At 34.5% G+C, this 11,490-nt stretch overlaps 1 pseudogene; it reads left to right on the top strand.

The window, feature by feature from the left end:
- The first annotated feature begins 11,122 nt into the window (after positions 1-11,122).
- LOC122033121 lies at positions 11,123-11,194 on the top strand (annotated as a pseudogene).
- The last annotated feature ends 296 nt before the right edge of the window (positions 11,195-11,490 follow it).

Raw genomic sequence — 11,490 nt, 5'->3', positions numbered from 1 at the left:
CAGATAGCTGGCACAAAGTCCAAACGGGTCAATGGGCTGACCGGACATTTGGCACGAAGTTCAGCTAGGTCGACGAGCTGACCGGATAGCTGGCATGAAGTCTAGGCGGGTCGACGGGCTGACCGTGTTGGGTTCTTCGAGCCGCGAAAACCGCTTTTTCGCGTCGCGGAAACCCCGAGTCACCCAAAGCCGTAGATCCGTGCAAAGATTCGTAAACAAAAACTTTTTCGAAAAATTTTTTCTTGTACGAGTTTGTAAAACTTTAGATCTACACTAGATGAAAGTTATACCTTCGAAGCGAAGCCCTTCGCGTTCCCGCTCGTCCAAATGATGCCGGATATCAAGACCGTCAAGTGTCGGTCCTCTAGAAGTATCCACACGGACACACTAGATGGAGGTGACCAAAAACCAAGGTGTGCTAGCACCTATGTGGTTCGGCCAAGGAAGGAGGAGAGGGAAAGGGAGAGCTTGAGAGGAAGAACACAAGGAAGAAGAAGGAGTTACACCACTTGAATGGGAAAATCAATTCACACCCAAAAAACCAAGTGGCCGGCCACTTTCAAAAACACACAAATTAATTGCATTAATTGCAATTAATATGAAACCATTAAGAGAGTGGCTTTGTAACTTCCATGAGGTGGCACCCATGATGATGTGGAACATCATTATTGGTCCACCTAATGCCAACTCACCAATGAGGTGGCAAAAGGTCAAGTCAAAATTGACCTTTGGTCTTCCTTCTCAAGTCAAGTCAAACTTGACTCAATCTCTACCATGGTGGATCTAATCCAACCATTTGATTCGAGCCAACTTAATATAATGAATCTAATTCATTAAATTAAATTGATTCAATGAGTCAAAATCTAAATTAGACTCATTTAACACATCAAACAACTTGAGTCGAACTCAAGTTAGCCCAATTAGGATTACTCTTAATCCAATTTGATTCATCAAATGAATCTAATCCTCTTGGTTCATCATATGAACCTGATCCCCATCTAATTGTCCTTAGCGTGTGACCCTATAGGTTCTTGTAACGTTGGCAATGCCCTAAACCCATTTAGGAGCATAAGTAATGAGCGGTATCTAGCAACACATCATTACTACCCAAGTTACAAGAATGTCGAGATCCGACATCACCTTGTGACTACCAATTGTGACTACTCACAAAATAATGACAAGTGTCCTTCTATCCTAGACATCTAGATTGATCAATATGAGGCATAGACCGTGTCATCCTCTAATCAATCTAAATCTTGAACTCCAAGTAGACTCACCCGATCAAATGAGCTCAACATCTAATGTTGACTCATTTGGGCATGGCCATGCACTTAGTGGTCTCACTCTATCAAGAATACCGATGTCGCTCCCGTCATATGGGAGGGATAGATCCCATCTACATCACTCACATCTCTCTACATAATTCGTTATATACCCAGTAATCGCCTTTATAGTCCACCCAGTTACGGGTGACATTTGACGAAACCAAAGTACATAACTCCTTATGTAGGGATGGTGACTTCAGGTCTAAGGACTAATAGTCATACTAATAGCCACATGAGAAAGTATATGACACTCATATAACGATCCATGATACTTTCTCATGGCGGGTCATTCAGTATACATTCTCTAATGCATACCCATGTGTCAGCTTGATATCTCTATACCCATGACTTATGAGATCAAGTCATCGAGCTGACCTACATGCTAGTCTTATTGTATTAACATTGTCCCAGAATGCTAATACTCGACTAGGAATGATTTAGAGTAGTGTTCCCTATATCATCTCACTATCGTTTCAACTAATCGATTGATATAGGTATGAACCTTCTACTCAAGGACGCTATTATACTTAGTCTATTTGGCACTAATATAAATATGTATAATAACCAAACAAATGTCTTTATTAATATACAAGAATATGATATACATGAGTTCATACAATCATCAAATGATTGGCTCTAGGGCTCTAACTAACAGACCGGATGTCTGGTGGGTAAGTTGAGGTAAGTCACTGGAGAAGAGTGGCTGTGAGGAAGCGCTCCCAGGAAGGGAACTTAGGCACCGATCAAACTTAGAACCATTTCGGAACTATAAGTTGAGATCTTGACTAGATTCTAGTCTCAGTGAGATAGAATCTAATTACTACACTATTCCTTTTTTGACTATGCTGTGCTAATACTTTGTTTTGCAGGGTAGCATTTTGCCTCGGACTAACACTTTTATGCAGGTAGTTGGTAAAGTGGAGGTCCGGGCGCCCGGAAGGGATCCGGCACCCGGAATGCAAAACTTATCCCCAACGAGCTTCGCCACGTGGAGCACCCTGATTGGCTCGGCTACGTCACATTCAGGGTGCCTCGAACCTCCTATATAAGGAGGGTGAAAGCAGGAGCAAAAAAAAAATAACACAACAACAAGATCTCTCATCACGTGCTCTGTTGTGCTCTTGCGACTCCACGATAAACAAAGTGTTGTTTTCTGTTTCCTTCTTTTCATTGTCGGTATTTGTTTTTCTATTAGCATTCCTGTAATTCAATTTTGTAATCAATATTTCGAATTGCTAGTGAATTGCCCAACGAAAGCACTCGATGAGTGTGGGCCTTAGAGTAAGAGTCGTTGAAGGCTGCGAACCAATTAAAAAATACTTGTGTTAGCATTGTTGTTTTTTTTTTTGTTGCGTACTAAAGTTTTAAATCGCTATTCACCCCCCCCCCTCTAGCGAATTCTCGATCCAACAAGTGGTATTAGAGCGAGATTCGCTCTGAAATGGTGCAACCACTAATCGAGCAAGGGGGTCTTTTCAAAAGAAAAATAGATATCGTTTGTGTTTAAAATAAATCCTTACGCCTTTCGTTTTATCACTCCAAAATCATTTTTGAAAAAGTCATTTTGATCTTTTCACCATCTGTCAATATTAGTGAAATATCATATTTTCCAAAATTTGAAACAATATGTTTTATATATATTTTATTAATATTTTATTATTTAAAAAAAATGGTGAAATACTATAATTTTTCTCCAGCACTGCTAATCCAAGACCAAGTCTTTGGATCTTTCTTTTATTTCCTTGTGTGCAATACCAATGTCTCTTCTAAAAGGGTGGATCATCAACGAACCACCTCCATATGAGATGTACGAGAGGCATGAATTCAATTTGTGGAGGATGCAGATGGAAAGTTTCATCTTCATGAACGACTTTGATAGTGGCTTGGCATTGAGAAGATCAACACAAAACTTGGAAGCAAACCAAAAGGTAATAAAGTTAGTTTCAAATTTATTACCCAACAAAGTTAATTGCAGGATAAGAAAAGTTAAGGATGCCCACGAGTTTTGGACCTATCTGACCAAGATTCACGAGGAGCTGTTGGAGTTAGATGATCAAGCCAAAATCGAATCCGGACTCGAGTCAGATCCAACGAAAAAGCCTACTGAATTAGGAGTTGCGCTCAAGATTAGTAATATTTACCAAAATATTCCTGCTAATAGTAGTTTAAAAAATATGCGTGCTAATTTGGATATTTCTGAAAATATATATGAAAATAGTGTAGTTGACAATACTTGCAAAAATACCCCTAGGATATTTTCTGATAAAACAAATCTAATTAATTTAGAAAATATAGAAAATCTGAAAATAATTAATAAACCTAAAAAATTCAAATTTAAACCTAAACAAATCTGAAAATTCAAATGATAAAGATGACAAGTCAATATTGATCTAGATAAAATTAATAAATTATTTAATAATCTAGACAATATAAATCTAGAAAATCCCATCCAAACCCAAGATAATTTAATTAACAAAAAATTAAATTTTAATGATAAGATTAATCTAATAAATTCCACTAATCATATCAACATAAAAGGCAAAGAAAATATAAGGATAAAATCAAACACTTTGATAAAATCAAAACTAAATTTAACAAACTTAAAATTAAATGTTAAAAATAACATATTAAATAAAGATAATCTAGAAAATTTAAAATTTAATAAAAGGCTAAAAGATAAACCTTTAAAGAAATATAATTCAAAAAATTTAATTAATTCAAATTTAAAAAATAATGAAAACTTAAACATTAAATACACTCCTTTAAAGAAGGACAATTTGACTCATCTAATTAATTCAAAATTAAAAACTTAAAAATGATATACCAATAATTCATGGAGAGGCTCCAGAATAGTTAGCACCTCCAAAATTAATCTACACCAAAACCAATCTACCCAGCAGGGTAATTAGGACTATTTCAAAGGAATAATAGTTTAACTTGACCAACGGTACTGGTGAAGTCTTGGATGATAGTACGTTAGGGAAGCTTTGTATATGCATGTCTAGGAAGATATGGCTTCGACCTGGTACATTTGGCTTAGTGGAACTAACCGAAGCTACCCTTTACGGATCCTAACCAGTTGGACCAAGGTTTTGTACTAAGTTTAGTGGATACGACTATTTGGAAAACCTCGAAGGCACGGTTAGTCTAATGATGTCCAGGTGACTCACCATAGCCCAGAAATTTATACAAAAAATATCTATTTGTTGAGCACAAAGCTAAACCTAAATCTAACATAAAGTTAAACCAAACCCTAAAACTGAACCTAGTTCATCTCACAAAATTATAGAATTCCCTGATTGAAAACATAGATCGGGTGAGATGACAAATTACATAAATTAAATTAAAATTAAATTAAATTAAATTAAACTAAAATTAAATTAAATTAAACTAAAACTAAATTAAATTAAATTAAATTAAAGTGAAGAGAAGTAAAATTATAATTATAATTAAAATTAAAATTAAATTAAAGTAAAGTAAAATTAAATTAAATTAAATTAAATTAAAAAAATATTTTTAAAAGAATTATTTTAAAAATTCTTTTAAAAACTTTAAAACATCATTTTTAAAATTCTTTTAAAAATTCTTTTAAAAACTTTAAAAATTATTTTAAAAAATTCTTTTTAAAATCATGTTAAAAACTTTAAAAATTATTTTAAAAATCATTTTTAAAAACTTTAAAAATTATTTTCAAAATTTATTTTTAAAATCATTTTAAAAACTTTAAAAATTATTCTAAAAATTCTTTAAAAATCAGTTCGAAAAATAATTTTAAATTATTTTAAAAAATTCTTTTAAAAATCATGTTAAAAAATTCAAAAATTATTTTAAAATATTCTTTTAAAAATCATGTTAAAAATTTTAAAAATTATTTTAAAAATTATTTTGAAAATCATTTTAAAAACTTAAAAAATTTTTTTAAAATCTTTAAAAAAAATTTTAAAATCATTTTAAAATCATTTTAAAAAATCCTTTTAGAAATTATTTTAAAAATTATTTAAAAATCATTTTAAAAAATCCTTTTAAAAAAATCTCTTAAAAATTATTTTAAAATCATTTTAAAACCCCTTTTTAAATTATTTAAAAATCATTTTAAATCCCTTTAAAAATTATTTAAATTTTTTATTGTAATAAAATTATTTTAAAATCCTTTAAAATAATTATATTTTAAAAAGTTTATTTTTAAATATTAAACCCTATTTTAACTTAAAAAATTTATTTTAATCTACAAATTATTTTAACTTTAAAAATTATCTTAAAAATCATTTTAAATCGTTTTAACTTAAATTATTTTAAAATTCTTTTAACTTAAAAATTATTTTAAACTTAAAATTACTTTAACTTAAAATGTTTTTTTAAATTGAATTTAATAATTAATAAGTAAATAATTGAAGTAAAAAAACCTTTAAAAAAAATAACTGTACTCTAAATTTGACCTGACCTTAAAGCTTAACCTTAATTTATCTTAATCAATCTTAATTTTAACATTAGTTAACATATTAACTTCACTGTAATTAAATCATAATTTATCATAACTAAAAATTCACTCAAATTGAACCTTAATAAATTAATACTAATTCTAAACTTAGCTAATACTAATTAAAACGTAACTTAAGTTACACTTAATCAAAACTTAAATAAATGAAAAGGTAAATTGTAACAAATATTTTCAATCAATTTATATGAAATCAATTTAATCAAATAAGTCAAGTAAAATAATCAATAAACCATTGATGAAAATTAACTATTATTGAGTTGGTAATAAATTACTTATTATTATGTAAAAAAATTACTTATTATTGAGAATAATTGATTATTAACTAATTTCAATATTACGATTTTAATCAAACAATTATACCAACTATATAGAAATACTTATTTAAATTATATACTTTATAAACATAAGTGTTACTAACCCTAAATCTCCTAAATACTTAAAGAAAAAAAATGGTGTTTTGAACATTAACATACTCAAACCTTAGTGTTAACTTAAGGGGGAGAGATAAATTAAGAGAGAGTAATAAATTAAGGAAGTATTAAATTCAAGGGGAGGTTCAAATTTTTTCCTTAAGTTTTTTAAAAATAACAAATAAAAAATTCTTAGATTTTTTAAATTTCTCTTTAAAATCTCTTTTGAAAATCCTACCTCATTTAAAAAAAAAAATACTTTACAAGTTTCTTTTATTATTTTTAACACATATTTTCAAAAGCTTTATTTTAAAAATATCAGTTTCAGGGAGAGGATTAATTATTCTCATACTTATTTTCCCTTTATTTTGAAATTATTTTTTGAAAAATATTTTCTTTTTTTATCTTTTTTACAAATCTAATTTGATAAACCTATTTTTGAAAACTGAGTTTTATAAAACTACGTTTTTTTAAAATTAGATTTTTCAAACTTAGTTTTTGAAAATTAGATTTTACTTAGTTTTGAAAATTGAATTTTACAAACTTAGTTTTGAGAATTGGATTTAACTTAATTTTAAAAATTAATTTTATCCACCTAGTATTGATGTTATACACTTGACTTGGATACCTGAAAATTAATCTTTATAAAACTTATGTTTGAAAATTGTTCTAACTTGGCAAGCTTACTTTGAAAATAAGGTTAATGTTGCAAAGTTTAAAAATTTACTCTAGATTATCTTTCTAAGTTATCCTTCTAAATTAGCTATTTTGAAGTTATCATAACTTTAAAGTTTTTTTTTTTAAACTTAGCTATTTTTGAAAAGGTTAAAAGATAAAATTTAAAGTTTTTTTTATATGTTTTCAATGTTTAAACTCCCCCAAAGTTAATCTGACTTACGTTTATATTCTTTCTTGCATTTTTACTCGATCATTTATTCTATGATTTTTGATGAATGTCAAAAGGGGTGGTTTAAATTAGTTAAAATAATGAAATAATAAAATACCAATCAAACTAACATCAAAACCAAATTGCTTGTTTTTTCTTGCATATTTTCACTAACTTAACCCAGGTTGTCATTGCATCAAAAAAGGGGAGATTGTTAGTGCGGTTAGCACTAACGGTCTAACTCAAATTTTGATGAATGATAAAGTAAGTTAAGTTAGTTTCATTGTTATCTAACACTCTGACCGAGAGTATAGGAGAAGCCCAGCTAGGTCGACGGGCTGACCGGATAGCTGTCACGAAATCTAGACGGGTCGACGGGCCGACCGAATAGCTAGCATGAAGTCCATACGGGTCGACGGGCTGACCGGATGTTTGGCAAGAAGTCCAGCTAGGTCGACGGGCTAACCGGATAGCTGGCACAAAGTCCAGATGGGTCGACGGGCTGACCAGACGTCTGGCGGGTAAGTTGAGATAAGTCACTCGAGGGGAGTAACTGTGAGGACGTGTTCCCGAGAAGGGAACCAACGAGCTATACCACGTGGAGTACCCTGGTTGGCTCGGCTACGTTACATTCAGGGCACCCCGAAGGGATTCGGGTGCCCTGAACCTCCTATATAAGGAGGGTGAAGGCTGGAGCAAAAAAAAAAAACTACACAACAACAAGATCTCTCATCACGTGCTCTATTGTGCTCCTGCGACTCCACGACCGACAAAGTGTTGTTTTCCGTTTCCTTCTTTTCATTGTCGGTATTTGTTTTTCTATTAGCATTCCTGTAATTCAATTTTGTAATCAATATTCCGAATTATTAGTGGATTGCCCAATGAAAGCACTCGACGAGTACGGGCCTTGGAGTAGGAGCAGCGAAATCTCCGAACCAAGTAAAAATACTTGTGTTAGCATTGTTGTTTTTTTATTCCGCTGCGTACTAAAGTTTTAAATCGCTATTCACCCCCTCTAGTGAATTCTCGATCCAACATGTACATCATGTCATGCCAATCAAAGGAGCTAATCATCCAATCTACATCATTCCTAATCCCTAACATATCCATGGTGGTTGGATCCATATATCTAGTGCACACAATTTTCCTAGAAATAAGAATATCATATCTAGCTTTATGTTCTTGATTTCTAAAAATAATATTAAATTCATTGTCGTTACCTTCGTCGCGTGTCACCCTTTTGCCTTTGCCTTTGGATGAAGAAGTCTTTCCCTTGCCTTTGTCTCCTCCCGGCGCATCTCCTTCGCCAGCTCCACCGCTTCCTCTTCGGAGTCTCTTCAGGATTTGAGACATGATATGCAAGGTGAATTTGAGGACTTTCTTGTGGATGGATGTGGATCTTGAAGATAGAGGAGGAGAAAGAAGAAGGATAGGGGAATTGTTCCTCTCTTTTCGGATTTGGGGCTTGAAGAAAACTTAGATCTAGATCTAGATCTCAGTAAAGATGAGTCTTAGATGTAGGTAATGAAGGTTGATGAGGTGTAGTGGGGAAGAAAAGTTTTTTTTTTTTGAAGAGAAAGAGATGGGAAGTAGGGTTATTTAGGGTGGTTAGCGGCGCACATGAGTAAGGCACGACCGTGTCTTAAAGACACGGCCTAGTTGATGGGGTCACCGCACGACCATGCCTATTGGCACAACCCCTTCTTTCCTCCTCTCGGTCGAGATCGCACAGCTGTGTCAACCAACACGGCCCGTGCACTCTTCTCCTCGGGTAGCTTTGCACAGCCATGCCAAATCCGCACGGTCATGTATTGTTCCTTCTCTACAAAGGTCACACGACCATGTGGGTTCACACGACCTATGTCATTTCCTCCTCTGTCAGCTTCGCACAGCCGTGTAGATTCACACAACCGACTCCCTTATGCGCGTAGTGTCTCACTCTCCTCCTTTTGACCCCTCCGATGCTGCCACGCCCATGAAACGATTACGGCTAGCTCGTGGAGGCTAATGCACATCCTGAAAACAAAGATCCAGGAATAAAAATACTTGATTGAACAAAAATAGAATGACAAGTGGATAATGAATTAAAACAAAACCCTTGGGTTGCCTCCCAAGAAGCGCTTGTTTTAGGTATTTAGCTCGACCCCGTATCAGTTAATGTGGACTAAACCCATGGAAGCATGACTCTCCTCCTAGGGTTAATGCTCCAGTTTGCGCCTTCAGTTTCACTCGTGCAGGACAAATATACTTTTTATTGCATGTTGGGGGCAACCTCTCAAGTTTTGTCAAATCATGCATCATGTCCGGTGGCCTCCCATGGAAACTACATTCCTCAGCTCTGTGTATATTCGACACACTGGAATTTTCCTGAAAAGAAGAGATGCAATTAGGAGAATCAGATAAATTGAATTCTAACCTTTCTTTACCAATCTTCAGGAATAACTTGTGACATTTCACATCGATGAGGGCTCTAGCAGTGGCAAAGAATGGTCTTCCTAGGATGATTGGGATCTTGGGATCCTCCTCCATATCCAGGACAACAAAATTTGTGGGAATGATGCATCCACCTATCTCTACTAGCACACCCTCCACTATACCCATTGAGTATCTACATGAATGGTCAGCCAATTATAGTACCATAGTAGTAAGTTTGATGTTCTGGAGTCATAGTTTCTTGCATAACGAGTATGGAAGTAAGCTGACACTCGCTCCCAAGTCGCAGAAAGTCTTGTGTATGAGCTCAGAGCCAATCTTACACGGTATAGAAAAACTTCCTGGATCCTGGAGCTTCGGGGGAGTGTCTACCGTGAGAAAAGCACTGCACTTCTCCGTCAATGCTACAGTCTTGAAGTCACCCTTCTGTCTTCTGTTAGAAAGAATACCTTTTAAAAATTTGGAGAACTTTGGCATTTGGTGCAGTGCGTCTATTAGAGATACTCCAATGCAGATTTCTTTAATCTTCTTAAGGAATCGGTGGAACTCTTCATCTTTTTGGGATGTTATTAGCTTTTAAGGGAAAGGAATCGTCTGACTTTGTGGGGAAAGTGGAAGAGTCCTTTCAACCTTCTTGGTAATCTCCTCCCTATCCTTATTATGGACTAAATTAGGCATGAGAGGAGAGAGCTCTTCTTCTGAATCAATTCCTTTCTAAGCACCCATTTGGGGATCTCCCAAAGTCCGTCAACTCCTCAGCTTAATGCGGTTACAATGTTCCACTGGGTTTTTGTCGGGCTTTCCCGGAAATGCTCTCGGTGCTCTTGAAAAGGACTGGGCTATCTGAGCGATTTGGTTATCTTGTATCTTTTGATGCTTTTCAGAATTCTCCATTCTTTAATTCAATTGTTTGATTTCATTCTTCATCTCTTTTTGCTCCAAGAGAGCTTCTTCAAGCATCTTTACAATTCTGGACAGTTGTGAAGGTTGATGTTGTTGATAAGTCTGTGGTTCAGATTGGTGGTTTTGTTGCCCAAGTTGGTAGCTTGGCTTTATTGGTTCTTGATCTTGATTTCCCCGGTAAAAAAAAAATTGGGTGATTCCTCCACCCAGGATTGTATGTGTTGGAGTAGGGATTGTTTTGCCTTTGGTTATAACCGACTATCGCAACGCATTGTTCAAGTTGATGTATTTGTGCTTGTATTGGCCCTAGGGGGCAAGTATCTTGAGCATGATCCGAACTTCCACAAGTTTTGTACACACACACTATTGCATTGGTTGTGTTGTTCCCCATGGTCTCAAGCTTCTTGGTCAGAGCATTCAGCCTCGCGGACATGAGTGTGACTGCATCTATATTAAATTTTCCTGATTCCTTTATTGGATTCCCAGAAAAGGAACCTCTAGATCTTTCGGTTGTCCACTGATGATGGTTCTGAGCCACATTCTCTATTATGTCTTCAGCTTCATCAAGACCCTTGTTCATCAACGCCAATCCTGCTGTGGAATCAAGGGACACATTCGTGTGATAATTGATTCCACTTTAGAATGTTGTAGTACGAACCACTTCTCGAGGCCATGATGGGGGCATTGTCTTAGCATACTCTTGAATCTGTCCCATGCTTCGAATAACGATTCTGAGTCTGCCTATTTGAAGCTTGCAATTAAATTCCTCATGTGTGCAGTTTTACTTGGTGGGTAAAATTTATCCAGAAATTTCTGCTCACACTGCTCCCAAGATGTAATGTTGTTTGCTGGTAAAGAATTAAGTCACTGTTTGGCTCTGTCTTTTAGGGAAAATCCAAAAAGAAGTAACCTTACTGTTTTTGGAGGGACCCCGTTCACTTTCATAGTACTATAGATCTCATAGAAAAACTCCAAGTGATGATTGGGATCATCGTGCGGTCCTCCTCCAAATTGATTTTGCTGAACTAGATGGAT

Source organism: Zingiber officinale, chromosome 11A (assembly GCF_018446385.1).
Source record: "Zingiber officinale cultivar Zhangliang chromosome 11A, Zo_v1.1, whole genome shotgun sequence".
Lineage (NCBI taxonomy): Eukaryota > Viridiplantae > Streptophyta > Magnoliopsida > Zingiberales > Zingiberaceae > Zingiber > Zingiber officinale.
The sequence above is the reverse complement of the archived record's forward strand: the minus strand, read 5'-3'. Positions and strand labels throughout refer to the sequence as shown.